The sequence below is a fragment of the Dendrobates tinctorius genome, unplaced genomic scaffold (assembly GCF_039654945.1).
Source record: "Dendrobates tinctorius isolate UK_male_01 unplaced genomic scaffold, ASM3965494v1 ptg000033l, whole genome shotgun sequence".
Lineage (NCBI taxonomy): Eukaryota > Metazoa > Chordata > Amphibia > Anura > Dendrobatidae > Dendrobates > Dendrobates tinctorius.
The window spans coordinates 7,629,736-7,656,964 of NW_027361701.1; the positions used below are offsets into that span (position 1 = coordinate 7,629,736).

General features: G+C 46.4%; 1 long non-coding RNA gene across 1 annotated transcript; it reads right to left on the bottom strand.

Annotated features, from left to right (window-relative positions):
• Positions 1-1,049: 1,049 nt before the first annotated feature.
• On the bottom strand, positions 1,050-24,947 carry LOC141087454 (uncharacterized). The gene is made up of 2 exons (XR_012231653.1): positions 24,701-24,947; positions 1,050-2,208 (listed from the first exon to the last, which is right to left on the bottom strand). It is a non-coding gene; the product is annotated as an uncharacterized lncRNA (long non-coding RNA).
• Between the last annotated feature and the right edge of the window lie 2,282 nt (positions 24,948-27,229).

Genomic DNA, 27,229 nt, shown 5'->3' on the forward strand with positions numbered 1-27,229 from the left:
AAGAGGTAGTACCATCCTCCAGCGTACCATACCTAAAACATCTCTAAACCCCTAAGACCAGTAAATGTGCATCCAGATCTGCTCTTCTGTGCAGAGCTACTCACAAAACTCACCATTTTGAGATGTACTCTTCATACCTGTTTGATAGACCTGGAGCTAATGCACCAAGCTGGCAGACAGCCGTGATCCACAATACATGGGACCACGAGCCACATGTGGCTTCCGAGCTACAGGTTGCGTGGGAACCCCTGCTCTAGAATATAGTAATGTCGGGTGCAAGTGTCCTAGAAAACAGTGCCCACATTTTGTCCCCTAGAAAGTAATACTACCCTGTGTGCCCCGTTGACAGTCACAGTAACCTGAGTTCCCCTATAACAATAAGTGCCCACATTACATTTAATAATGTCCTGAATCTTCCCCCTATACAACTCCCCTGTACATAGTATAATGCCCCCTCACTGTATATATATGGATCTCTTAGTATCCCCAAACTGTCTGATGGCTCCAGCACTGTATGATGGCCCCATCACTGTAAACTCCACACAAAGGAAAAAGTTTTTTGTCAGCTCACCAAACCGTAGCAAATGCGAAGTCTGGAGGGATGCAATCAATCCTGGGCGGTGCAGGGAACTTGGATTCCGGAAAATCTTGTAGGCACAATACTTGGGAGATGTTCCAGCAACTTCGACCAAAGGATGGTTAAAATCAAAAGACTTTATTCCAAAAAAATGATTAAAAACAGAATAGATGCATAAAAAACATATGGTTCACCAATGTGACAGACGCTTACGCGTTTCGGACTAGAGGGTCCTTACTCATAGCTTAGAAACTCCACACAGTATGATAGCCCACTAGAGAGCCTCCATATAGTAAAATGCACCAGATAGTCCTCAATATAGTATAATGCACTCCCCATTGGCCTCCATATAGTATAATTTAAACACTCACGCCCTGGCTGGGTGGCGTGAGCGAGGATTGTGGCCCCACTGTGCCACAAACCATAGCAACTGACGAAAAGCAGTGAAAAAGTCCTCATATCACAAGGTAAAGTGCAAAGTAGGTTTTTATTGAAAGGTGAAACAAACAGAACATGGCTAAAAAGTGACATTGGTAGGAAAAGAAAGGCTGGGTGACCATGGCAGCTCCAAATAAATAGTCATGAGAAATGCATGAACATTGTGAAGTGTCTAACAATCTAAACATGAATAGTGTTTGCCCATGGTCGTGACCATAACTACAGGGAAAAAAATCCCTACATGAATAATGACAGGCAAAAACATACAATGGTAATAGTGGGGGCACTTACACAAGAAGGAGCAGCAAGGGAGACCACAGCCGTACCCCAAGGCGCGGCGTTTCGGCGATAATGCCTTCCTCAGGGGGCATGTGTAACTGCTGACAAAGGCCCATTTTATAGGGGAAGTGAAAGTGAAAGTAAAATCATGCCAAGGATCAAGACACACCCACCCATCAGTCACAGCTAATGCATACAGATTACAGGGAATGGTTGCAAGTGAGAGCACCAATCACGTCCAAGCACCGGACACACCCACCATCCCAGCCAATGAACACCGCTGACGTAGACAAAACACGGGGCCCCGTGCAGTCAAACGTCAGACGGTGGGCAGGAGGGAGGAGGGTAATGTCACGTGGTCCGTGACGCTATCGGCGCATGCGCAGTATGGACAGAATCAACAGCGGCCATTATGGAAAGGGGAAAAATGTAGGGGCAAAGCTGGAATCCGCACCAGCATATAATTAACAAGTGTATAGCAGCCAATATATCGATAGACATAGGGGAGGCCAAAGTAGAATGGATATCATACTAAGTACAGGCAACCAATGGGTAGATAAATGTATCTATATCTGTATCTCTCTCTCTTACGGTATTATAATGTGTACATAAGACAAGTAAATGTGAGAGAATGATAACAATAATAATAATACAAAAATGAAATAAAAGGAGTCCATACAAGAACCTAACTACACATGAACCAAATCAGGCTAGAAAAAGACATATATACACAGCATTATGTTGGCCCAAATGCAGAAAAAAAAAAAAAAAAAGGAATGTCCAATCCAGTGCAAAAATCAAGAGACCAAAGGTTGGGCGTGTAGTGAAGATCCGTTAGGCATCACATCCCCATGGAACAGGACTGAAATATTCATCCACATGAGGGGCCGAGAGGCAGCAGAAACACGAAGTCACTATAATAAGAATAAAATAAATTAAAAACATGCTAAAAAACATACAAACCAATATCACATAAATGGATTATAGGAAAGGAGCAAAAGAGAGGCTCTCATTAAGGCCATGTGGGTGAACAGTCACAAACCAGACTACCCTGGAGGGGCATGACTAAGCAGGTACCTTGGTGTTCACTGGAGCCTCTAGTGGTGAGGTCAGGCATGTGCGGCAGGTAGCCGCCAGGTACCACTCCAGGGTGGTGTCTGGCTGTAGCAGCTGATCCCACTGGGGGACGGAACACTAATGACAGGTGCGGGCAAGTACCGAGTGGTATTCTGGTGGGAACGGCTGCACTTTGGTAGGCAGGCAGACACAGCTGGCACTCTGGCAGCCAGGCAGGCATGGCTCACACTCTGGCAGCCACAGGTGTGGAGTAAAGAGTAGAGCATAGCCGCAGGGTGTGGAGCGAAGAGCAGAGCCGCAGGGTGCGGAGAGAAGAGCAGAGCTGCTGGGTGAGAAGGGAAGAGCAGAGCTGCAGGGTGCAGAGCAAAGAGCAGAAGGAGTAGACACAAGGCTACACACAGCTGAGTAGGGAAGGAAACATACAAGGACACAAACAGGTACAAGAAACGGACTTAGTACAGACAAGGACAGATACGGGCAAATACAGGACAAAGTATTCAGGCCTGGGCATGCAGCCCCCAGGGAAGCGAAACACAAGACACACAGAGCACAGAAATGGGTCTGGGTTTGCAGCCCCCAGAGAGGTAGAAACAGGACAGGGCCTGGCAACTCAGCAGCAAAGTGCAGACTGACAGCATTTGTTGCTCATTCATCTCCCTATGGGTGGAAATGCCTTAAGTACCCAATACCTCTTGGCAATAGGCTGGGACCAAATTAGGGGTGTGCACTCTGTCTCTATAAGACTCAGGAAGTGGCGGCACCACAGCCATAAGCATACAGCCAGGAAGTATGCAGCAAGCAATGACATGAGGCCCACAGCATGGAGCAGGCAGGGAACAGAACTTACAGCATGGCCCAGAGTGGTAAGTAAGATGGGAGATGGGAAGACATGCAGTAATGCCGGCAGGGATGTTACATAATGCACCAGTCCTCAATATAGTATAATGCACTCCCCATAGGCCTCCATATAGTATCGTGCATCTGTTAGTCCTCATTATAGCATAATGTACTTCTCATAGGTAGATTCTATATAGTATAAAGCATTCCTCATAAGTGCCATGGTCACGTGTCTCTGGGCACACAGCGGTTACCGCAAGGTGAACCCATAACACACGTGACCCTGGATACACCGCCTCCAGTGGGGCGCATTTAAATAATAAAACGTGCAGGTGGATACGCCGCCTCCACCTGGCGAATTTAGGTATTACACGTTATACAATAATTCTGGAAACCCCGCCTCCAGTAAGGCGAATTTAAATAATAAGGGGGAACCTGGGAAACATTAACAATGGTGGACCCTGTGATAGGGAATGGGGACATGGAGACCTCCTAAGCTCCCCTGAGCCAGTGTCCCTGCACTCCTAACATTCCCTATACAGGCTCCGCACCTGTCGCCGCACGCGAACCTTAACCCCTTGCTCGCCCTGACCCTAAACCCTCACTAGGGAATGGGTCGGTGCGGAGACTAATCCCACCACTGCACTAATAACACACATGAGGAAAGAGACAATACAGGGGGAACACCACTTAGCTTTGCTCTGTTGCGTGCGCTCCTAGCAACAGAGCCCACCACCTGCGTGCATCTTCTCCTCCACCTGGATCCATCACCATAACAGGATCCTTCACCTTAGTGCAGCCTTGGAGCAGAGTCCACCACCAGTTGCTGCTGCTTAGTAACAGAGTCCCCAAGATGAGTCCAGCTTCTGCCACGAAGTCGAGCATGCTTGAGTCCAGCTCAGCAGCCAAGTCCCACATGGCGAGTGCCACTCTCCATAGTCGCCACTCCACCAGTCCATGCAGACACTTCCCGCCGACACCATCACTGCGACCCCACCACGCCATGCCAGTCCTTCATCCAGACACCATAGCTGAAACACGTCCCCCCTGGCTAAGCTGCGCAGGACTCCTCTCCAGCTCCATCCTTCCATCAGGCTCTCAAACTCATAGTGAACACAATCTCACAATATCACAGGCCGTGATTGCACACCCCTAGCACACCTTTATAGGGTGTCACACCTGATTCATAATTACGTGCACAAAAACCTAAAGTGCGATACCACTAACCACCACCGGGGACAGTCAAGACACCTTGGAACTTTCCAAAGTAAACAAAGTTCACCCAGTGCAAATTAAAACTGTCAGATCATGACAATAAGTAGACCCTATATAGTATAATGCACCCCCATAGGCAGACTCTACATAGTATACTGCACCCCCCAATAGGCAGACTCTATATGGTATAATGCAGCCCTCATATGCATTTTCTATAGTATACTGCCACCCCATAGGCAGACTTTATATGGTATGATGTAGCCCCCCATAGGCAGAATCTATAGTATAATGCAGGCCCCCACAGGCAGACTCTATATAGTATACTGCACCCCCCATAGGCAGACTCTATATGGCGTATAATGTAGCCCCACATAGGCAGACTCTATAGTATAATGCAGGCCTCTATAGGCAGACTCTATATAGTATAATGAAGGCCCCCATAGGCAGACCCTATATAGTATAATGCAGCCCACCCATAAGCAGATTATAGTGTAATGCAGCCTCCCATAAGCAGACTAATATAAGGCAGACTCTCCTATAATGCAGTCCCCCATAGGAAGACTCCAACAGAATGCAGCTCCACATAGGCAGACTCTAACAGAATACAGCCCCCTTATAGGCAGACTAACAAAATGCAGTCCTCCATATGCAGACTCTAATAGAATGCAGCCCCCATAGGTAGACTCTAATAGAATGCTGCCCCCCATAGGCAGACTCCCAATAAAATGCACCCCCCATAGGCAGACTATGCTATATAATGCACCCCCCATATGCAGACTCTATATAGTATAATGCTGGTCCCCAAAGGGCAGACCCTATAAAGTATAATGCAGCCCACCCATAAGCAGATTATAGTGTAATGCAGCCTCCTAGAAGCAGACTAATATAATGCAGCCGCCCATAGGCAGACTCTCCTATAATGCATTCCCCCATAGGAAATTAACAAAGAAAAAAGAAATAGGCCACAAAGCAGGGGATCACCCTAGGCAGGAGATAGCATAAACAATTCAAATTTTATTCAACACAGAAAACAGACAAAAAAATTGTTAAAAACATTAAAAATGGTCAAACATATGACACATATACACATTGCACAAAGCTCATAATAGAGCAAACCACCTACCGCTAAACACTCCACAATGGGAAAATGACCCTAGGTCCATGTAAACAGCATACCAGAGTGTGAAAAAATACACCCCCTCAAATAGAAATATTTAACCATGCACACATATCACACACACAGCTTACATGTGTCACACACAGATCACACGTATCACACACACAGCTCACACGTATCACACACACAGCTCACACCTCAAACGTATCGCACACACACACAGCTCACACATATCACACAAACAGCTCACACATATTGCACACACTCACACAGCTCACATGTATCACACACACAGCTCACACGTATCGCACACACACAGCTCGCACGAATCACACATACAGCTCACACGTATCACACACACAGCTCACATGTATCACACACACAGCTCACACGTATCGCACACACACACAGCTCACACGTATCGCACACACACACAGCTCACACGTATCGCACACACACGCATCACACACACAGCTCACACGTATCGCACACACACAGCTCACATGTATCACACACACACAGCTCACATGTATCACACACACACAGCTCACACGTATCACACACACAGCTCGCACCTCACACGTATCGCACAAAAACACAGCTCACACGTATCGCACACACACAGCTCACACGTGTCACACACACAGCTCACACGTGTCACACACACAGCTCACACATATCACACACACACAGCTCACACGTATCACACACACACAGCTCACACGTATCACACACACACAGCTCACACGTATCACACACACAGCTCACACCTCACACGTATCGCACAAAAACACAGCTCACACGTATCGCACACACACAGCTCACACGTATCACACACAGCTCACACGTATCACACACAGCTCACACATATCACACACAGCTCACACGTATCACACACAGCTCACACGTATCACACACACAGCTCACACGTATCACACACAAACAGCTCACACATCACACACAGCCCACACGTATCACACACACACAGCTCACACATATCACACACCCAGCTCACACGTATCACAGCTTACACGTATCACACACACACAGCTCACACGTATCACACACACAGCTCACACGTATCACACACAGCTCACATGTATCACACACAGCTCACACGTATCACACACAGCTCACACGTATCGCACACACACAGCTCACACGTATCGCGCACACACACAGCTCACACGTATCGCACACACACACAGCTCACACGTATCGCACACACACAGTTCACACGTATCGCACACACACAGTTCACACGTAGCACACACACACAGCTCACACGTGTCACACACACAGCTCACACGTATCACACACCCAGCTCACACGTATCACACACCCAGCTCACACGTATCGCACACACACACAGCTCACACGTATCGCACACACACACAGCTCACACGTATCGCACACACACACAGCTCACACGTATCGCACACACACGCATCACACACACAGCTCACACGTATCGCACACACACAGCTCACATGTATCACACACACACAGCTCACACGTATCACACACACACAGCTCACACGTATCACACACACAGCTCGCACCTCACACGTATCGCACAAAAACACAGCTCACACGTGTCGCACACACACAGCTCACACGTGTCACACACACAGCTCACACGTATCACACACACACACAGCTCACACGTATCACACACACACAGCTCACACGTATCACACACACAGCTCGCACCTCACACGTATCGCACAAAAACACAGCTCACACGTATCGCACACACACAGCTCACACGTATCGCACACACACAGCTCACACGTATCACACACACAGCTCACACGTGTCACACACACAGCTCACACATATCACACACACACAGCTCACACGTATCACACACACACAGCTCACACGTATCACACACACACAGCTCACACGTATCACACACACAGCTCACACCTCACACGTATCGCACAAAAACACAGCTCACACGTATCGCACACACACAGCTCACACGTATCACACACAGCTCACACGTATCACACACAGCTCACACATATCACACACAGCTCACACGTATCACACACAGCTCACACGTATCACACACACACAGCTCACACGTATCACACACAAACAGCTCACACATCACACACAGCCCACACGTATCACACACACACAGCTCACACATATCACACACCCAGCTCACACGTATCACAGCTTACACGTATCACACACACACAGCTCACACGTATCACACACACAGCTCACACGTATCACACACAGCTCACATGTATCACACACAGCTCACACGTATCACACACAGCTCACACGTATCGCACACACACAGCTCACACGTATCGCGCACACACACAGCTCACACGTATCGCACACACACAGCTCACACGTATCGCACACACACAGTTCACACGTATCACACACCCAGCTCACACGTAGCACACACACACAGCTCACACGTGTCACACACACAGCTCACACGTATCACACACCCAGCTCACACGTATCACACACCCAGCTCACACGTATCGCACACACACACAGCTCACACGTATCGCACACACACACAGCTCACACGTATCGCACACACACACAGCTCACACGTATCGCACACACACGCATCACACACACAGCTCACACGTATCGCACACACACAGCTCACACGTATCACACACACACAGCTCACACGTATCACACACACACAGCTCACACGTATCACACACACACAGCTCACACCTCACACGTATCGCACAAAAACACAGCTCACACGTGTCGCACACACACAGCTCACACGTGTCACACACACAGCTCACACGTATCACACACACACACAGCTCACACGTATCACACACACACAGCTCACACGTATCACACACACAGCTCGCACCTCACACGTATCGCACAAAAACACAGCTCACACGTATCGCACACACACAGCTCACACGTATCGCACACACACAGCTCACACGTATCACACACAGCTCACACATATCACACACAGCTCACACGTATCACACACAGCTCACACGTATCACACACACACAGCTCACACGTATCACACACAAACAGCTCACACATCACACACAGCCCACACGTATCACACACACACAGCTCACACGTATCACAGCTTACACGTATCACACACACAGCTCACACGTATCACACACACAGCTCACACGTATCACACACAGCTCACACGTATCACACACAGCTCACACGTATCGCACACACACAGCTCACACGTATCGCACACACACACAGCTCACACGTATCGCACACACACAGTTCACACGTATCACACACCCAGCTCACACGTAGCACACACACACAGCTCACACGTGTCACACACACAGCTCACACGTATCACACACCCAGCTCACACGTATCACACACCCAGCTCACACGTATCACACACACAGCTCACACGTATCACACACACAGCTCACACGTATCACACACACGTACACAGCTCACACCTATCACACACTCTGTATCACAGCTCACACAGCACACGCTCACACAAGTAACTTACACACACGTATCACACAGCTCACGCTCACACACCGCTCACACGTATCACACACACATGTATCACACAACTCACACACAGCTCACACACACATGTATCACACAACTCACACACAGCTCACACACGCATGTATCACAGCTCACACACACAAGTAGCTCACTCACCATGACAGAGAGCTGTCCTGCATAAACCAAGGAATGATGCGCACAGGACCTGTGATGAGGTCACAGGAGGGGAGGAGTCATGTGTCACATGATAAGGGGGCCCTGACTCCTTCCCTCCTGTGACCGCATCAATTACAGCATCTTGCAAGACCGCAGCATCAGCGTGCAGAGGCTAAATTGTAGGTGCTGCGGGTAGAGGATCGCATAATGCCGCCCCCTGCTGCCTGCCGCTTGAGCAGCTGGTGCAAATCGCCTCATTCTAGGTGCGGCCCTGGTCTTTCCACTCTGTCTGCTCCACTCTACATGGGTTTTAAATATCGCTGATCATTGTAGAAGGCTATTTCAGCCTATACCTTTCTCTACATGGGTTTTGTATATCGCTAATGTGAACATGTGCTGATCATTGTAGGAGGCTATTTCAGCCCATACCTTTCTCTACATGGGTTTTGTATATCGCTAATGTGAACATGTGCTGATCATAGTAGGAGGCTATTTTTGCCCATACCTTTCTCTACATGAGTTTTGTATATCGCTAATGTGAACATGTGCTGATCATAGTAGGAGGCTATTTTTGCCCATACCTTTCTCTACATGGGTTTTGTATATCGCTAATGTGAACATGTGCTGATCATAGTAGGAGGCTATTTTTGCCCATACCTTTCTCTACATGAGTTTTGTATATCGCTAATGTGAACATGTGCTGATCATAGTAGGAGGCTATTTTTGCCCATACCTTTCTCTACATGGGTTTTGTATATCGCTAATGTGAACATGTGCTGATCATTGTAGGAGGCTATTTTAGCCTATACCTCTCTCTCCTTACTTCAGGGGCTTTGACTATGTGGGTTATTTGTATGCTTCTTGTGTATTTTTGAAGCAGTGCAATATATGTTCTTAAAGGGGGTGATTTAAACTGCCTCTATATATTCTTTTTTATTGCATTCGGACAAGACACTCCATGAGTTATATATCTCTATCTGTGGTGACTTTTGGTATTAATGTTAACCCTCTTTTTAGGTAATGAATTTATTGTCCACCTTTACTACACAGAGAGTGTTTTCTACCTTCTGCATGGTTAAATATTTCTATTTGAGGGGGTGCATTTCTCTGCTGCTGTGTCCTTTAGTTCCCAAGCCCTTAACGACTGGGCTCCTAGCTTGAAATGTTATGGGGTCCACTGCATTACTCAAGCTCTAAGGCCCTACAGAACTGTCTGGGCTCCCTGGCCCTACTAACTACATTCAGGAAATGCTCCTATCTTACCCACAGTTGGCCCTTTCTAATTTACCTAGTTGTTATTCTAAACTCATATTCCTATGCTACTATGCTCCCCTCTAGTGGCTAACCCCATCTACACAACATATATATATATACAGATTAGAAATTTACTTAACCGGGACGTGTTTGGGGCATAGATCAGTCTCTGTGATCCCTTACACTGCCAACCTTTCTTTGATATTTAATACTGCATATAATAGTTAGTTACAGATCTGATTCTGCCTACTTTGGGTACATATTGTCTCTCACCCCTTTCCTAGCTTACCTTCATGTCTCCTCCATATTTTCTTCCTGTGTCTATACCGTAGTGTTTGCTTGGCATTGTCTTTGCATTTGTTTGTGATTATTTAATAAAAGCTTTGTATTTTCCCATGATTTGTGGGACGTTGTATATACTCCATTTCATTGTTTGGACCAGCCAATAGTTGTAGTGCTTTTGGGTGCGGTTGAGTTTGATGGTGAATTATGTTCAGAGAAGTAAAGAAAAGGTAATATATAAAAATGACTTGGATTAGGGAATGTGATAGGCCACCCTAAACAGGTGTGCTTTTTAGGGATAACCTAAAATGTGTAAGTTGTGGTTAATCTTAATTTCATGGGGTAGAAGGGGCAAGAGATGAGTTATCTAGGTAGGAGATTAAATAGAGCCGGACAAAGACCAGATCAGGGGTGTTACCATCTTTGTGTGTCTCAGAGGTTGAAAGTTGTGAGAGGCAATAAGAAGTGGGTAGAGACAGAAGCTGGGATGCAGTTGGGGCTGTTGAAGTTTCCAAGGAAAAGGGTTGGCAATTCTGAGGATATGAAGTGTGGCAGCAAGGCAGAAGAGTGGTCAAGAAAGTGGGTGGGTGAGCCTGGGGGACGGTATATGACCGCTACTCTGAGGGAGAGGGGATGGAAGACCCTGATGGTGTGACATCCAAAGAAGAAAGGTGCCTGTATTTATTTAAAAAAAAAAACAGGATTGGTGGTGGCAGCGAGAAGTGGGGCTATCGTGGAGTCAGCAGTGATCGTGCAGTGGTATATACACATATTCTATGTGTTGTTATCCGGAGGTGTACATGCCGTACGCTCACTGTTAGTTATCCGAGAACTAATTATTGTATATAGCCTGCAGCCTCCTCGGTTGATCGTAGCCCACTCGTGTAATTGTCTGGATGATAGGGCCAGCTGAGAGCTCTTCGCTCCAAAGATCACAGCGGGTGGTTCTGCGTGACTCCCACCTTGTGATCTCTGTGATAATTTGATGGCCAATCCAATTTCTTGGCCATAGAAATGCAGCCTGTCTTGTGGATACAGACGGTTTCCGAAAGCTGATGGCCGTCGCAGTCCCCCAGTAACAGCTGCCCAGTCGCCATTACTACTCCTAGAAAGATATGCCTCCATTACACCAACATGACGCAGACAACATCACCCATTCCTTGAAAAAATCTGTGTCTGACAGGGTACATTTCAACACTGACACCTGGATGAGCAAGCATGGACAGGGGTGTTACATCTCACTGACTGGGCATTGGGTGAAAGTCTTGGAATCCTCAAGGATTGCAGGGCTATTGGGGATGGAGAACTAAACCACTACACACCAGAAGAAGGAGAACTAAACTACTAAACAACACTGCTTGGAGATGTAAACTACTAAACACCTAAAGTTGGATAACTTCACACCACAAGATGGAGAACTAAACTACTAGACAACAGGATTTGGGGAACTAAACTACAGAACACTTAGTTTTGGAGAAGTAAACCACTACACACCAAGGGTGGGTGAACTAAAACACTAGACACCAAGGTGTCACTAGATAGCATATCTTGGAATCCCCAAGGCTTACGGGACAAACCTCTGTATGTAACCCTTCCTCCAGTTTCTGCCTCCTCAACCTCCGGTAGGGTTTCCACCTGTTCCCTCAACCTCTCCCTTAATGAGACATACTTTCCAACACTGCAGAGAATATTCCCCCACCTCCGTACTGCACAACCAGGCAATGTTTAAATTAATATACCTTGGAAAACACAGTCACACAGCTCAAGCGCTGTGGACAGCTATGCAGGCCAAGTTTGAACCTGGAGGCGGACCTACACCAGACAGTAACACACACATGCCTTGCATGACTCATATCCTCAACCTGGTGGTACAGCAGTTTCTATGCCAATATCCCAGCCTGGATGCACTGCTGCAGAAAGTAGAACCTCACTGTGCTCATTTCTAGCACCACTTATGGACATCAAGTTCTGCTTCTGCTACAGAGGTCTATCAGGCTACCGGTTAACAGGTTGATATGTGCAGTACCGACACCATGGAATTAGACTCTGCACATGGTGCAGCGACTGTGGCAGCAGCGATGACCCCTGGTAAAGTATGACATTTTGATTAGTCTGGCCCAAAGCAGTACAAACGTGTAACAAATCACACTTGCGGAGTAGGCAGAGATGAAGGACCTCTGCACCCTTTTGCACAGTTTCAAAATAGCTACTAAGATGGTTAGCGCTGATGTTGCCATCAGCATCACTATTCCGGTCATGTACATGCTGGAGCATACTTCGATTAGTCTCCAGGAGGAGGTGGTGGTCACAGAGAAAGAGGAGGAATTAAAGGAGGATAAGAAAGTGATAACAATATCTCAAACTTTTGGACTGTCATTGCACAGGTTGGTGCCATTTGATGGTGGATTATAGTGATCAAGGGGGGCTTACAGTACCAGACAAACTGTTAGAAAAGGTACAGGAGCTGAGAAACAAATGGAAGAGGAGGATGAGGAGGTAGAGGTGATGGGCATGTAACAGTCAGGAGATGAAGAGATTAATGATCCGCTTTCTGTTGTCCATGGTTGGCAGGAGAGGATGGAGGAAGCAAGTTTAAGTCTTTATCCACCACCAACACACGATGTACTTGGACCTCATGGAAGCGGCCAACACATGAGCACCTTCTTGCTGCACTATCTGCAACATGATTGTGTCATAGGTGTGTCAGGTGTAACAGACAGTCATTCTGAAACCGGCTGCAGAAGGCCATTGCGCTAGGCTCTGCAGGAACATTCTGGATCTTGCATTTCTGCTGTGGAGTGATATCATTCTCCCTCTAGGACCTAGCGATGATCTCTACCATCTGTTGCTGAGTAACACACCTTGCTGGATGCTTAAATAACTTTAGTCGCTTCTGCAAAGTGCCGGTGCTAGAAATCGACTAGTTTCTTCTTGGAACCTTTTGAAGGATTGCTGGCTTGAGCTCTCTTATGTCGTCTCAAGATGAGTGTATTCCCTCATTTGTCTTCTTGCTTTGTTTTTAATTGTAGTAAGGGCTGCCTAGTGCCCACCCCGTCCCCCCACTATCCATTTAGGGATGTTAGGGCAGACAGTGTTTTGTCAGATCTGTCTAGGGGTGTACCTAGCTTGTCCCTCACCCAGCGTGATAGATTGTTGGCCATATTGTTAGGATTAGAAATAGTAATGATTACTGGGTTGCCACTTTGTTAGCTCCACGATACAACAGTAAATTTTGCCAGATACTTCATCCCCTCAAAAGGGACATGCGCTTGTTGGTGTATTGAAACACGCTTGTAGGCAATCTTAAGAGGGATTTTTTTTTACAAGACAGCAGTGAGGCACATAGTGTGCATCACAGTTATATACTTCCAACCATGGTAACGTCTAGTCATCAATGCAAAAACATTAGCAGCAACAGTGTAAGTGGTAGAGGCAGCAGAGTGATTTAGTGGTTAGCATTGCAGCTTTGCAGTACTGGGATGCTGGGTTAAAAGTACAAGTACAAAACCTGAAAAGAGTTTGTATGTTCACCCCGTGTTTGCATGGGTTTCCTCCAGTTACTCTGAATTTCTCTCACATTCCAAAGTTATACAGATAAAATATTTAGATTGTGAACCACAACGGGAACAGTGCCATAAATGTCTGTGAAGCGCCATGTAATTAATGGTGCTATATATAAGAGAGTAAAATAGATAAAAATTAAAATAACCACATTTTTTAGAGTACAAGTCTGGCACGTAATGAACAACTGGAGAATGTGGTGCAAGAGTATTTCAAGCTCAGTATCAATGCAATCAGGGGGGATTGGACCCTATGCATTTTGATCTTCAAAAATGGAATAGTGGATTGCGGGTGCCTGTCATGCCTTGGAGGTTTTGTCATGCCCACCAGCCATCGTTCTCTCAGAACGTGTCTTCAACCTTTTCCTTGTGGTGTCCTGAAGGATAAGCGCATCTGCCTGTCCTCTGAAAGTGTATAAACCATCTAACTTTCATCAAGATGAACGAATCATGGATCTCCAATGGCTTGTGCACCCCAGTCACAGACTAGGCGATGGTATAGTTTTTAGTGTACTGCATTGATCTCGCATTATTGCAGTCTGTGACCCCTATGACGTGGCTTCTGTGCCTGCTGCTGCTACTGCTGCTGATGTTACAATATTATGAAATGTGGAGACTTTAAGTGGGGTCCAAATCTGGTGGGCTACATGTAGTGGAAGGGTAGTCAGTGCCCCATTATACTATTTCTATTCTGGGGAAATTGATAATGTCTGTAAAATGCTGTGGAATTAATGACACTATATAAGTGAGTAAAAAATAAAATAAATTGATGCCTCTTTAATGGTCTCCACCCCTAATTTTTCTAAAATGTTTTGGCTCCAAGTAGGGTCTCCTTCATGTGTCTTGCCTGAATATGGCAGGGCTCTTATACCACCAGGCCTACACCTGTCACTCATCCACCTGTTACTGAGCAATGTTTAAGTTAGAAATGCTGGTCCAAGCCCTGTCTCGCGCCCTGAACCATGCTGAAATGTGAAATGTGGCTGGATTAGCACAAAAGATTTATATACTGAAATGTAGCCTGCTTTCTGCAGCACGCTATTACTCAAAACAATTTAGATTCAGAAATGTGCAGAAAAACTAGTAGACTGCCACACATTTTTTGCACAATCTACTTCGATGTTGGAAGATCAATTTCACACAGGACAGGATCCTATCTATTTAACTGACAAGTTCACTTTCAGCACCAGCACTAGCGTAAGAGTGACCTTTCTGCACTGTGACACTGAGCAAATGGCGCCAGGAAAACAAGATGCCTGCTTTTTATATGGCCAGGGATATGTGTATTTGGCAGCAAGTCACAGAAGACCTTGTGTCATGACTTTGTGGATGGTTTCTGCGCCGATTGGTGGCCATAATCAACACACAAAGTTTAGGGGGAAAAAAAAGCACTCCTGTAATTTCTTCACGCGCTCTTCTAACCTCTTCTAACGTGTCCCCCCCATTCCCCCCCCACTCATCCTAAATACAGCACCACTATCCTAGCCAAAGGTATAACAAAAGCATTTGTAGAAACATGACGATTTACCAAACTGTGATCGAATTTTGCTGACTTTAACTAAAAATGCTCATGAAGGCGAACACAAATCCAAATGTGCTACATTAGTGCTGAATTTGAGATTGGTGAACGTTTTCAGAACATGTTCGCTCATCAGGGCTGCCACTAGGAATTTCGGGGCCCCATACTGGCAAAATTTTCAGGGCCCCCTTGAGATTCCACCCAGGCTCGACCCCTCGAACTGTCCACAGCCCCACCGCTCTCTCTTGGAAAAACTCCGCTTCTCACCAATCACAGATTAACAGTTCCCATCTCCAGATCACACACATAGCCAGCAGTTCTTGTTTTGGCCAAAAGATTTTTTAAATCTGCCACCACGACAAGGTAGACTCTTTTGGCTGGGCCCTACTCTACTCTAACCTATTAAACATTTGCTAAAATATCCAATACAATTTAAGTATATTTTTTATTTATTTTTCAATTCTTAAAATGACCAATAATATCACATCCAAAGGGACAAATACCGCTGCACCATGACCAGACCTCATATTACCACCACATAGTGACCTATAATACCACATACAAGGAACAAATACAGCCACACCATGACCAGACCACATATTACCAGCAGTGACTGAATAATAGCACATACAAGGGACAAATACCACTGCACCATGCCCAGACCACATATTACCAGCACATGGTGACTGGATACTACAATACTGATCATTAATAAAAAAAACATAATACTATCACCATAAGTGCCATTATTATACACAGGAGATCTGTACTTAGTATGTAGTGTCTGTGTACAGGTAATAGTGATCACCAGTGACATTATGCACAGGACCTCTGTATATAGTGCCAGTGTACAGGTAATACAGTGATCACTGGTGACATTGTACAAAGGTACTCTGTATATAGTGTATAGTGTCATTGTACAGGTAGCACACTGACTCACCAGTGACGTCTCTAGGTAAAGTCCTTCATCTTTGCTTTTCATCTTTCATCCAGCAGAGATCGCCATCACGTCTTCCAGCCAGGGCTCATCTCTGCAGGAAATAAGTTCTCTAGAGCTCCACTTGCAGAACACATTACTTAATTTTTTCCCAACTTCTACACTACACCAGATGAAGAAAAAAAAGGTGACAGTGTCGCTCTGCACAGTAATAGAACCTCCCCCCATTTAGAACAGTATCCTCAAAAAAATAAAATAAATACATCACTGCAGTACTAATATCCCTTAATTAGCCCCTATGGTAATAATATACCCCATCCTGGCCCCCGTGTGTCTCATTCCTGGCTTCAGCCATTTTTTCTCTCATCCTGCCCTCATGAGTATCCATTCTGCCCCCATATGATCTCCAGATCCTGCCCCATCTGTCTACATCGTATCCATCCTGCCCCATGATCCTGCACCATGTGTCTCCCATCCTTCCCCCTCCTGTGTCTCACTGTGACATTCTGCCCCCTCCTGTGTCTTACTGTCACATTCTGCCCCATGCCTCACATTCTGCCTCCTGTGTCTCACTGTCACATTCTGCCCCCTCCTGTGTCCCACTGTCACATTCTGCCCCCTCCTGTGTCTCACTGTCACATTCTGCCCCCTTCTGTGTCTCACTGTCACATTCTGACCCCATGTCTCACATTCTGCCCCCTCCTGTGTCTCAATGTCACATTCTGCCCCCTCCTGTGTCTTACTGTCACATTCTGCCCTGTCTGCATTTTGCCCCATATCTTGTATTCTGCCCCCCATGTCTCACATTCTGCCCTGTGTCTCACATTCTGCCCCATGTCTTGCATTCTGCCCCATGTCTTGCATTCTGCCCCATGTCTTGCATTCTGCCCCATGTCTTACATTCTGCCCCCTCCTGTGTCTTATTGTCACATTCTGCCCCCTCCTGTGTTTTACTGGCACATTCTGCCCCATGTCTCACATTCTCCCCCCTTCTGTGTCTCACTGTCACATTCTGCCCCCATGTCATGCATTCTGCCCCCATGTCATGCATTCTGCCCCCATGTCATGCATTCTGCCCCCATGTCATGCATTCTGCCCCCATGTCTCGCATTCTGCCCCCATGTCTCGCATTCTGCCCCCATGTCTCGCATTCTGCCCCCATGTCTCGCATTCTGCCCCATGTCTTGCATTCTGCCACCATGTCTTGCATTCTGCCCCCATGTCTTACATTCTGCCCCCACGTCCTGCATTCTACTCCCATGTCTCACATTCTGCCCCGTGTCTCACATTCTGCCCCCATGTCTTGCATTCTGCCCCCATGTCTCACATTCTGCCCCCATGTCTCACATTCTGCCCCCATATCTCGCATTCTGCCCCCTTGCCTCACATTCTGCCCCCTGTGTCTCACTGTCACATTCTGCCCCCTTCTGTGTCCCACAGTCACATTCTGCCCCCTCCTGTGTCTTACTGTCACATTATGCCCCCATATCCATTCTGACCCCTTGTCTCACATTCTGCCCCATGGTCATTCTGCCCCCGGGTCTCGCATTCTGCCCCGTGTCTTGCATTCTGCCCCCTCCTGTGTCTCACTGTCACATTCTGCCCCCTTCTGTGTCTCACTGTCACATTCTGCCCCCTCCTGTGTCTCACTATCACATTCTGTCCCCATGTCTCACATTCTGCCCCCTCCTGTGTCTCAATGTCACATTCTGCCCCCTCCTGTGTCTTACTGTCACATTCTGCCCCCATGTCTGCATTCTGCCCCATGTCTTGCATTCTGCCCCATATCTTGTATTCTGCCCCCATGTCTCACATTCTGCCCTGTGTCTCACATTCTGCCCCATGTCCATTCTGCCCCCATGTCTTGCATTCTGCCCCCTCCGGTGTCTCACTTTCACATTCTGCCCCCTCCTGTGTCTTATTGTCACATTCTGCCCCCTCCTGTGTCTGTCACATTCTGCCCCCATGTCTTGCATTCAGTCCTCATGTCTCGCATTCTGCCCCCATGTCTCGCATTCTGCCCCCATGTCTTGCATTCTGCCCCCATGTCTTGCATTCTGCCCCCATGTCTTGCATTCTGCCCCCATGTCTTGCATTCTGCCCCCATGTCTTGCATTCTGCCCCCATGTCTTGCATTCTGCCCCCATGTCTTGAATTCTGCCCCCATGTCTCACATTCTGCCCCCGTGTCTCACATTCTGCCTCCATGCCTTGCATTCTGCCCCCATGTCTGCATTCTGCCTCCATGCCTTGCATTCTGCCCCCATGTCTGCATTCTGCCTCCATGTCTTGCATTCTGCCTCCATGTCTTGCATTCTGACTCCATGTCTTGCATTCTGACTCCATGTCTTGCATTCTGACTCCATGTCTTGCATTCTGACTCCATGTCTTGCATTCTGACTCCATGTCTGCATTATGACTCCATGACTGTATTATGCCTCCATGTCTTACATTCTGCCCCCACGTCCTGCATTCTGCTCCCATGTCTCACATTCTGCCCCATGTCTCACATTCTGCCCCATGTCTCACATTCTGCCGCTTCCTGTGTCTCACTGTCACATTCTGCCCCTTCCTGTGTCTTACTGTCACATTCTGCCCCCTCCTGTGTCTTACTGTCACATTCTGCCCCCATGTCTTGCATTCTGCCCCATGTCTCACATTCTGCCCCCATGTCTCGCATTCTGCCTCCGTGTCTTGTATTCTGCCCCCATGTCTTGTATTCTGCCCCCATGTCTTGCATTCTGCCCCATGTCTTGCATTCCGCCTCCATGTACTGCATTCTGCCTCCATGTCTTGCATTCTGCCCCAAGTCTTGCATTCTGCCCCCATGTCTTGCACTCTGCCCCCATGTCTTGCATTCTGCCCCCATGTCTTGCATTCTGCCCCCATGTCTTGCATTCTACCCCCATGTCTACATATTTGCCTATGTGTGTCTCCAATCCTGCCCCCTGTCTCCATATTTGCCCCGTGTATCTCCAATCCTGCCCCCATGTCTCCATTCTGCCAGGGAAACATATTGCCCCTTTCAATAATAAAATAAAAACTTTCTTTTTACCTGGCTGTGCTCCTGCGGTGAAGATGGAGCTGCTGCTGTGTGAGCTGAAAGGACCTGTGGTGACGTCATCGTCATGTGATCATGGGGCGGAGCTGATCAATGCTGAATGCCTGTGATAATGATAACATCACCACAGGTCCTTCAGCACTTCTCTAGCTTTCGGATGTCGGCCACTGTGGCGGCTCTGCTGATGTGTGCACTGCAGGCCCGGCGGCAGTGCGCACTTGGGGCCCGACCGCAGCACCTGATGATGCACAGCACTTGGGGCCCGACGACTAGAAGCACAGGAGCGGGGCCCCTGATCTGCAGGCCCCCTTCTGTACTGCTGTTCACCAGGCCCCATACAGCAGTAAGGGCTGTCATGCCCTGATGACAGCCCTGTCGCTCATCTCTACCCTCTGGTAATAAAATGTCCAAAAGTAAAAAGAAACCATTATGGATAAATAAGACAGTACAACATTTACTAAGATGAAAACAAAGGGCATTCAAAAGCCTGAAGGCCGAGAATACAGAAATAGCACTTCAGAAGTATAAAGATCTCAATAAGAAATGTATAAAAGAAATCAAGCTAGCAAAGTTATTTATAGAGAAAGAAATTGACAACGATACTAAAATAAATTCCCAAAAATGTTATAAGTACATCAATGCAAAAAAATAAGTTAAAAGATGGTATTGGCCCCTTAAAAGACAATAATAACAAGATAATTATAGAAGACAAAGAAAAGGCAGAGATATTAAACAGGCACTTTTCATTCATGTTCAAAAATCATCTGTCTGCTCCAGTAATCTTTCAACAAGGCAAAAATCAAAGTTCACCACAGGATATAACTAGTTTCACACAAAAAGAAATACGATAGGTTGTGTCAAACAAAAATGTTGGGTTTCAAAGAGGAGGTAAGTCCACATCTGGATGTTGGTAATGTTGCTTATGTGATTTATCTGGCCTTTGCAAAGGCATTTGATACTGTTCCACATAACAGCCTTATACAGAAGCAAGGACTGGGGGAAATTATACGCAGATGGGTAAGGAATTGGCTAAATGACAGGAAAGAAAGAGACGTCATAAATGGTTCATTCTCTAAATGAGATATATTCAGCAGTGGGATACCACAGGGATCTGTGCTAGGACCAATTCTTTGAAACCCCTTTACCCCCAAGGGTGGTTTGCACGTTTCCTTTATGAGGTAATAACTCTGAAATGCTTCCATGGATCCCACGGATTCTGACATTGTTTTCTCGCGACATATTGTACTTCATGTTATTGGTAAAATTTCATTCAAACAACTTGCGTTTATTTGTGAAAAAAACAGAAATTTGGTAAAAATTTACAAAATTTTGCTATTTTCCAACTTTGAATTTTTATGACCTTAAATCACAAACATATGGCACATAAAAACTTAATAACTTAATAAGTAACATTTCACATATGTTTACTTTACATCAGCACAATTTTGGAACCAAAATTTTTTTTGTTAGGAAGTTATAAGCGATTTCTCATTTGTGCAACACCATTTTATTTTTACGTACCACATCACATTTGAAGTCACTTTGAGGGGTCTATATGATAGAAAATACCCAAAAGTGACACCATTCCAAAAACTGCACCCCTCAAGGTGCTCAAAACAGTGGCGTAGCTACCGTTTGTGGAGCCCGGGGCGGTCGAAAAATTTGCCGCCCCTTTGGTCGTTGATAATCCGGAAGCATCCGAAGAGCCCATGTATGGTCTATGGCGCACACAGACAGCACACTGCCCAATCATATGTCTGTCTGAACAAGCCCTTACTGTGTGAGCAAAAAAAAAAATGGTGGCCAAGACTGATTGTGATCTAGATACATCACCAGTAAGTTTATGCACCCCAACATTTCAGACACACAGACTCCCCCCTCTCTACCTTCATGTGCGCTGAAGCATTATTACAGTCACTGACTGACAATGGCTGCATATAACACCAGATGTACACATGTGTAGCTTAACATAGGGGCAGGCACTGGTGACAGGCAGTCAAATGGGGGAGCAGGCACTGGTGACAGGCAGGAAAATGGGGGAGCAGGCACTGGTGACAGGCAGGCAAATGGGAGAGCAGGCACTGGTGACAGGCCGGATGAAAAGTAGAAGGACGAGCAGCAAAAAAAGCTGGATTATCAGATGGACAGCAGCAGGACAGGCAGGCAGAAAAGGCTCAGGCACCAGTGAAATGTAGAAAAGCAGGTAGCAGAATTAAAAAAAAAAAACAGGTACAAGTAACAGACAGACAGACACCAGTGACAGACAAACAGGCAGATATGTTGTGCACTGACATTGTATAAGTAGAAATAACATAACAAAGATAAGCAAGTGAACAGCAGAGTGACAGGCAGTCAGAACAAGCAGGCAGGAGGATAGACAGGGTAGGCACTGGTAATTGGTTGGATGAAATGTAGTAGGGCTGGCAGCAGAATCAGGATAAACAGGTGCACAGCAGGATGACAGCTAGACAGGACAGGTAACAGCTACAGTGAAAAGTAGAGAAGCAGGTAGCAGAAAAAAATTCAGCAGGTGGACAGAAGAGTGACAGGCAGATAAGGCAGGATAAGCATTTGGACAGCAGGGTGTGCAGATAGGCAAGACAAGGAGGGAAGGGAGGGAGAGAAGCAGCAGACAGGTTTAACAACCATGAGTCCAGGCAGCGTGACAGCACTATGACAGCCAGGGGCAGGGTGACAATGCTATGACAGGTAGGGTGACAGTGCGGTGCAGGCAGGGTGACAGCCAGGATGACAGGCAGGGGTAGAGTGACAGTGCAGTGACAGCCAGGGCAGGGTGACAGCGCTGTGACAGGCAGGGTGACAGACAGGGGCAGAGTGACAGCACTGTGACAGGCAGGGAGACACACAGGGGCAGGGTGACAATGCTATGACAGGCAGGGTGACAGTGCGGTGCAGGCAGCATGACAGCTGGGTGACAGCGCTGTGACAGGCAGGGTGACAGCGCTGTGACAGGCAGGGTGACAGTCACAGCGACTGGAGAAGAGCAAATGTTGTTCCTATCTTCAAAAAGGGGAAGAAGGTGGACCCAGGTAACTATAGGCCGGTGAGTCTGACTTCTATACCAGGAAAGATCTTTGAACAAATTATTAAACAACATGTATGTCAATACCTGGATAAGAATGAAGTGATTAAACAGAGTCAGCATGGGTTTGTAACTAATAAGTCATGTCAGACTAACTTAATTTCCTTCTATGATGGTATCACTGATTGGGTGGATCAAGGAAATGCTGTAGATAAAGTATATCTTGACTTCAGCAAAGCATTTGACAAAGTCTCTCATACAATCCTTATTGAAAAAATGACTAAGTATGGAATGGACAAGGCAACTGTTAGGTGGATTCATAACTGGCTTAGTGATCGGACCCAAAGAGTGGTCGTAAATGGCTGCACATCCAGTTGGAAGAATGTCTCAAGTGGGGTACCACAGGGCTCTGTCCTGGGCCCTGTATTGTTCAACATCTTTATCAACGATTTAGATGAAGGAATTGAGGGTAAACTGATTAAATTTGCTGATGACACAAAGCTAGGAGGGATAGCTAATACTAGAGAAGAGAGAGAGAGGAGAGAGAGAGAGGATTCAAAAAGATTTAAATAAACTGGAGAAGTGGGCAACAACTAACAGAATGGTTTTTAACAGGGAGAAATGCAAAGTACTACATCTGGGCAATAAAAATGAAAAAAGCATATATAGAATGGGAGGAATAGGGCTAAGTGACAGCACATGTGAAAAAGACTTGGGTATACTAATAGATCACAGACTGAATATGAGTCAACAGTGTGATGCAGCAGCAAAAAAGGCAAATGCAATTCTAGGATGTATTAACAGAAGCATACAGTCTAGATCACGTGAAGTCATTATTTCCCTCTACTCCTCTTTGGTCAGACCTCATCTGGAATATTGTGTCCAGTTTTGGGCACCACATTTTAAAAAAGACATCAACAAACTGGAGCAAGTTCAGAAAAGAGCGACCAGAATGGTGACTGGTCTGCAAACCCTGTCTTATGAGGAAAGGTTGCAGGATTTGGGAATGTTTAGTTTACAAAAGAGAAGACTGAGAGGAGACTTAATAGCTGTCTACAAATATCTAAAGGGCTGTCACATTGTAGAAGGATCAACTTTATTCTCCTTTGCACAAGGAAAGACTAGAAGCAATGGGATGAAACTGAATGGGAGGAGACACAGATTAGATATTAGAAAAAACTTTTTGACAGTTAGAGTGATCAATGAGTGGAATAGGCTGCCACGAGAAGTGGTGAGTTCTCCTTCAATGGAAGTCTTCAAACAGAGGCTGGACAGACATCTGACTGGGATGATTTAGCGAATCCTGCTTTGAGCAGGGGGTTGGACCAGATGGCCCAGGAGGTCCCTTCCAACTCTACGATTCTATGATTCTAGTGCTGTGACAGGCAGGGTGACAGGTAGGGGCAGGGTGACAGCGCAGTGACAGGTAGGGGCAGGGTGACAGGCAGGGGCAGGCAGGGTGACAGCAGTGTGACAGGCAGGGGAAGGGTGACAGCACTGTGACAGGCAGGGGCAGGGTAACAGCACTGTGATGGGCAGGGTGACAGGTAGGGGCAGGGTGACAGCACAGTGACGGGCAGGGTGACAAGTAGGGGCAGGGTGATAGCACTGTGGCAGGCAGGGTGATAGCAGTGTGACAGGTAGGGGCAGGGTGACAGCACTGTGACAGGCAGGGTAACAGGCAGGGTGACAGCTCCCTCCCCTCCTCCTGCAATCAACAGTTTGGCAGCTCAGTGACACAGTGCCAGACAATAACAAGTTTGTGCCCCCCTCCCATTCCTCCTCCGTCACCTGCAGCAGCACGGAGCGCACGGCTGCCATTACCTTAGCAGGGCATGCGGGGCCACACTGCCATCCCTGGGGACGTGGCTGCTGCTGCCTCTGGTGCTCTGCAGCTGCTTTGGGCACTAGGGCAGTTGTGCTGCAGCTGAGGGTAATCCAGCTCCCACTTTCCCCATGATCTGCACAGAGCCAGGTAGGGGTTAGCCCGGGACAGCTGGTCAAACCCAGAGAAACGGATGAAGCAGGCAGCAGCAGCCTCCCCAGACACACAGCCAATAAATACAGGCTGGCAGCTCCAGGCGCTCGGCAATCAATTACAGGACAGTGCACTTGATCAGCTGCTCTGTATGTCTCCAGTGATCTCAGCAGCCAGGGGTGGATCCAGCATGGCACCCCGTGACCCACCAGCCCTCGTCGCCAAAATCTGCTGCTGCTGCACTGTGCCTCCACGCTTCTCCCACAGAGGAGGGGAATTTCTGCTGCTGCCGCGCCACCCCCACACACGTGCCGCCTGGGGCGGACCGCCCCCCCCCACGCTATGCCACTGGCTCAAAACCACATTCAAGAAGTTTATTAACCCTTCAGGTGCTTCACAGGAATTTTTTGAATGTTTAAAAAAAAATGAACATTTAACTTTTTTTCACAAAAAAATTACTTCAGGTCCAATTTTTTTTTATTTTACCAAGGGTAACAGGAGAAATTGGACTGCAAAAGTTATTGTGCAATTTGTCCTTAGTACGCTGATACCTGATATGTGGGGGGGAACCACTGTTTTGACGCATGGCAGAGCTCAGAAGGGAAGGAGCGCCGTTTGACATTTTGAATGCAAAATTGGCTGGAATTGAGATCAGACGCCATGTTGAATTTGGAGAGCAACTGATGTGCCCAAACAGTGGAAACCCCCCCAACACACCCCTAACCCTCATCTCAGCCCTAACCCTAACCCTAGCTGGAAAATGGAAATAAATACATTTTTTTAATTTTATTATTTTTCCCTAACTAAGGGGGTGGTAAAGGGGGGTTTGATTTACTATTTATAGCGGGTTTTTATGATTGGCAGCTGTCATACGCTAAAAGACGCTTTTTATTGTAAAAATAGTTTTTGCATCACCACATTTTGAGAGCTATAATTTTTCCATATTTTGACCCACCGAGGCATGTGAGGTCTTATTTTTTGCAGGACGAGTTGACGTTTTTATTGGTACCATTTTCGGGCACGTGAAATTTTTTGATCGCTTTTTATTCCTATTTTTGGGACACAGAATGAACAAAAACCAGCATTTCAAGAATTTCTTTTGGGGGGTGCGTTTATTACAGGGGTGGGAAATTTTTTCAAATGCAAAAAATCTGAAAAAAGAAATGTCTCCTTGGTGGACATTTAAAAAAATGTTTTACTGCACCTAAATATCATGCATTTTTATTTGCAATGTTAGTAAGGTGCTCAGAGATGCGTTTTTTTTATTTTCCTAGATGTACACCCAATACATTGTACTTTGCAATGAATACAATATATTACAAATTGTGAATTACAATTAATGAATATTTCTAAGTACTCTGAATTAGACTAAAATTCTAGAATGCATTTGGCCACTCATGACCCCTACAGTATTGTCATCATCACCATCTGACCGAGATGTTCTTCTGTTCCCACATGTATGCATTGCTGAATTCCACCCCTCTCTCCCATGCTCCTGAATGCCCCAAGTGAACTGCATTGTATTTTTTCTATGGTATGCATTGCTGAATTCCACCCCTCTCTCCCATGCTCCTAAATGCCCCATGTGAACTGCATTGTATTTTTTATATGGTATGCATTGCTGAATTCCACCCCTCTCTCCCATGCCCCTGAATGCCCCATGTGAACTGCATTGTATTTTTATATGGTATGCATTGCTTACCCATCTTCTTGTATCCATAATTATACTCCATTCTTGTTATCTCTGCCACACAGCTAAGTGGTCTGTATAACCCCCTCCCCCTTTTATTACCTTTGCTTAACTCTGTGCATTTGGCCAGGGCAGTCACACCCCACTTTCACTCACAGCTGATTGTGTTAACTGCACATATATTCAGCACCATGGGTCTGCTCCAGACGTAGTCGGCTCCATCTACCTCAAAATCCATATTTCAAAGTACATACAGTCATATGTTAAAGTTTGGGCACCCCTATTAATGTTAACCTTTTTTCTTTATAACAATTTTGGTCTTTGCAACAGCTATTTCAGTTTCATATATCTAATAACTGATCGACATTTTAACAAAATTTGACCGGTGCAAAAGTATGGGCACCTCAACATAAAAGTGACATTAATATTTCGTAGATCCTCCTTTTGCAAAAATAACAGCCTCTAGTCGCTTCCTGTAGCTTTTAATGAGTTCCTGGATCCTGGATGAAGGTATTTGTGACCATTCCTGTTTACAAAACAATTCCAGTTCAGTTAAGTTTGATGGTCGCCGAGCATGGACTGCCCGCTTCAAATCATCCCACAGATGTTCAATGATATTCAGGTCTGGGGACTGGGATGGCCATTCCAGAACTTTGTAATTGTTCCTCTGCATGAATACCTGAGT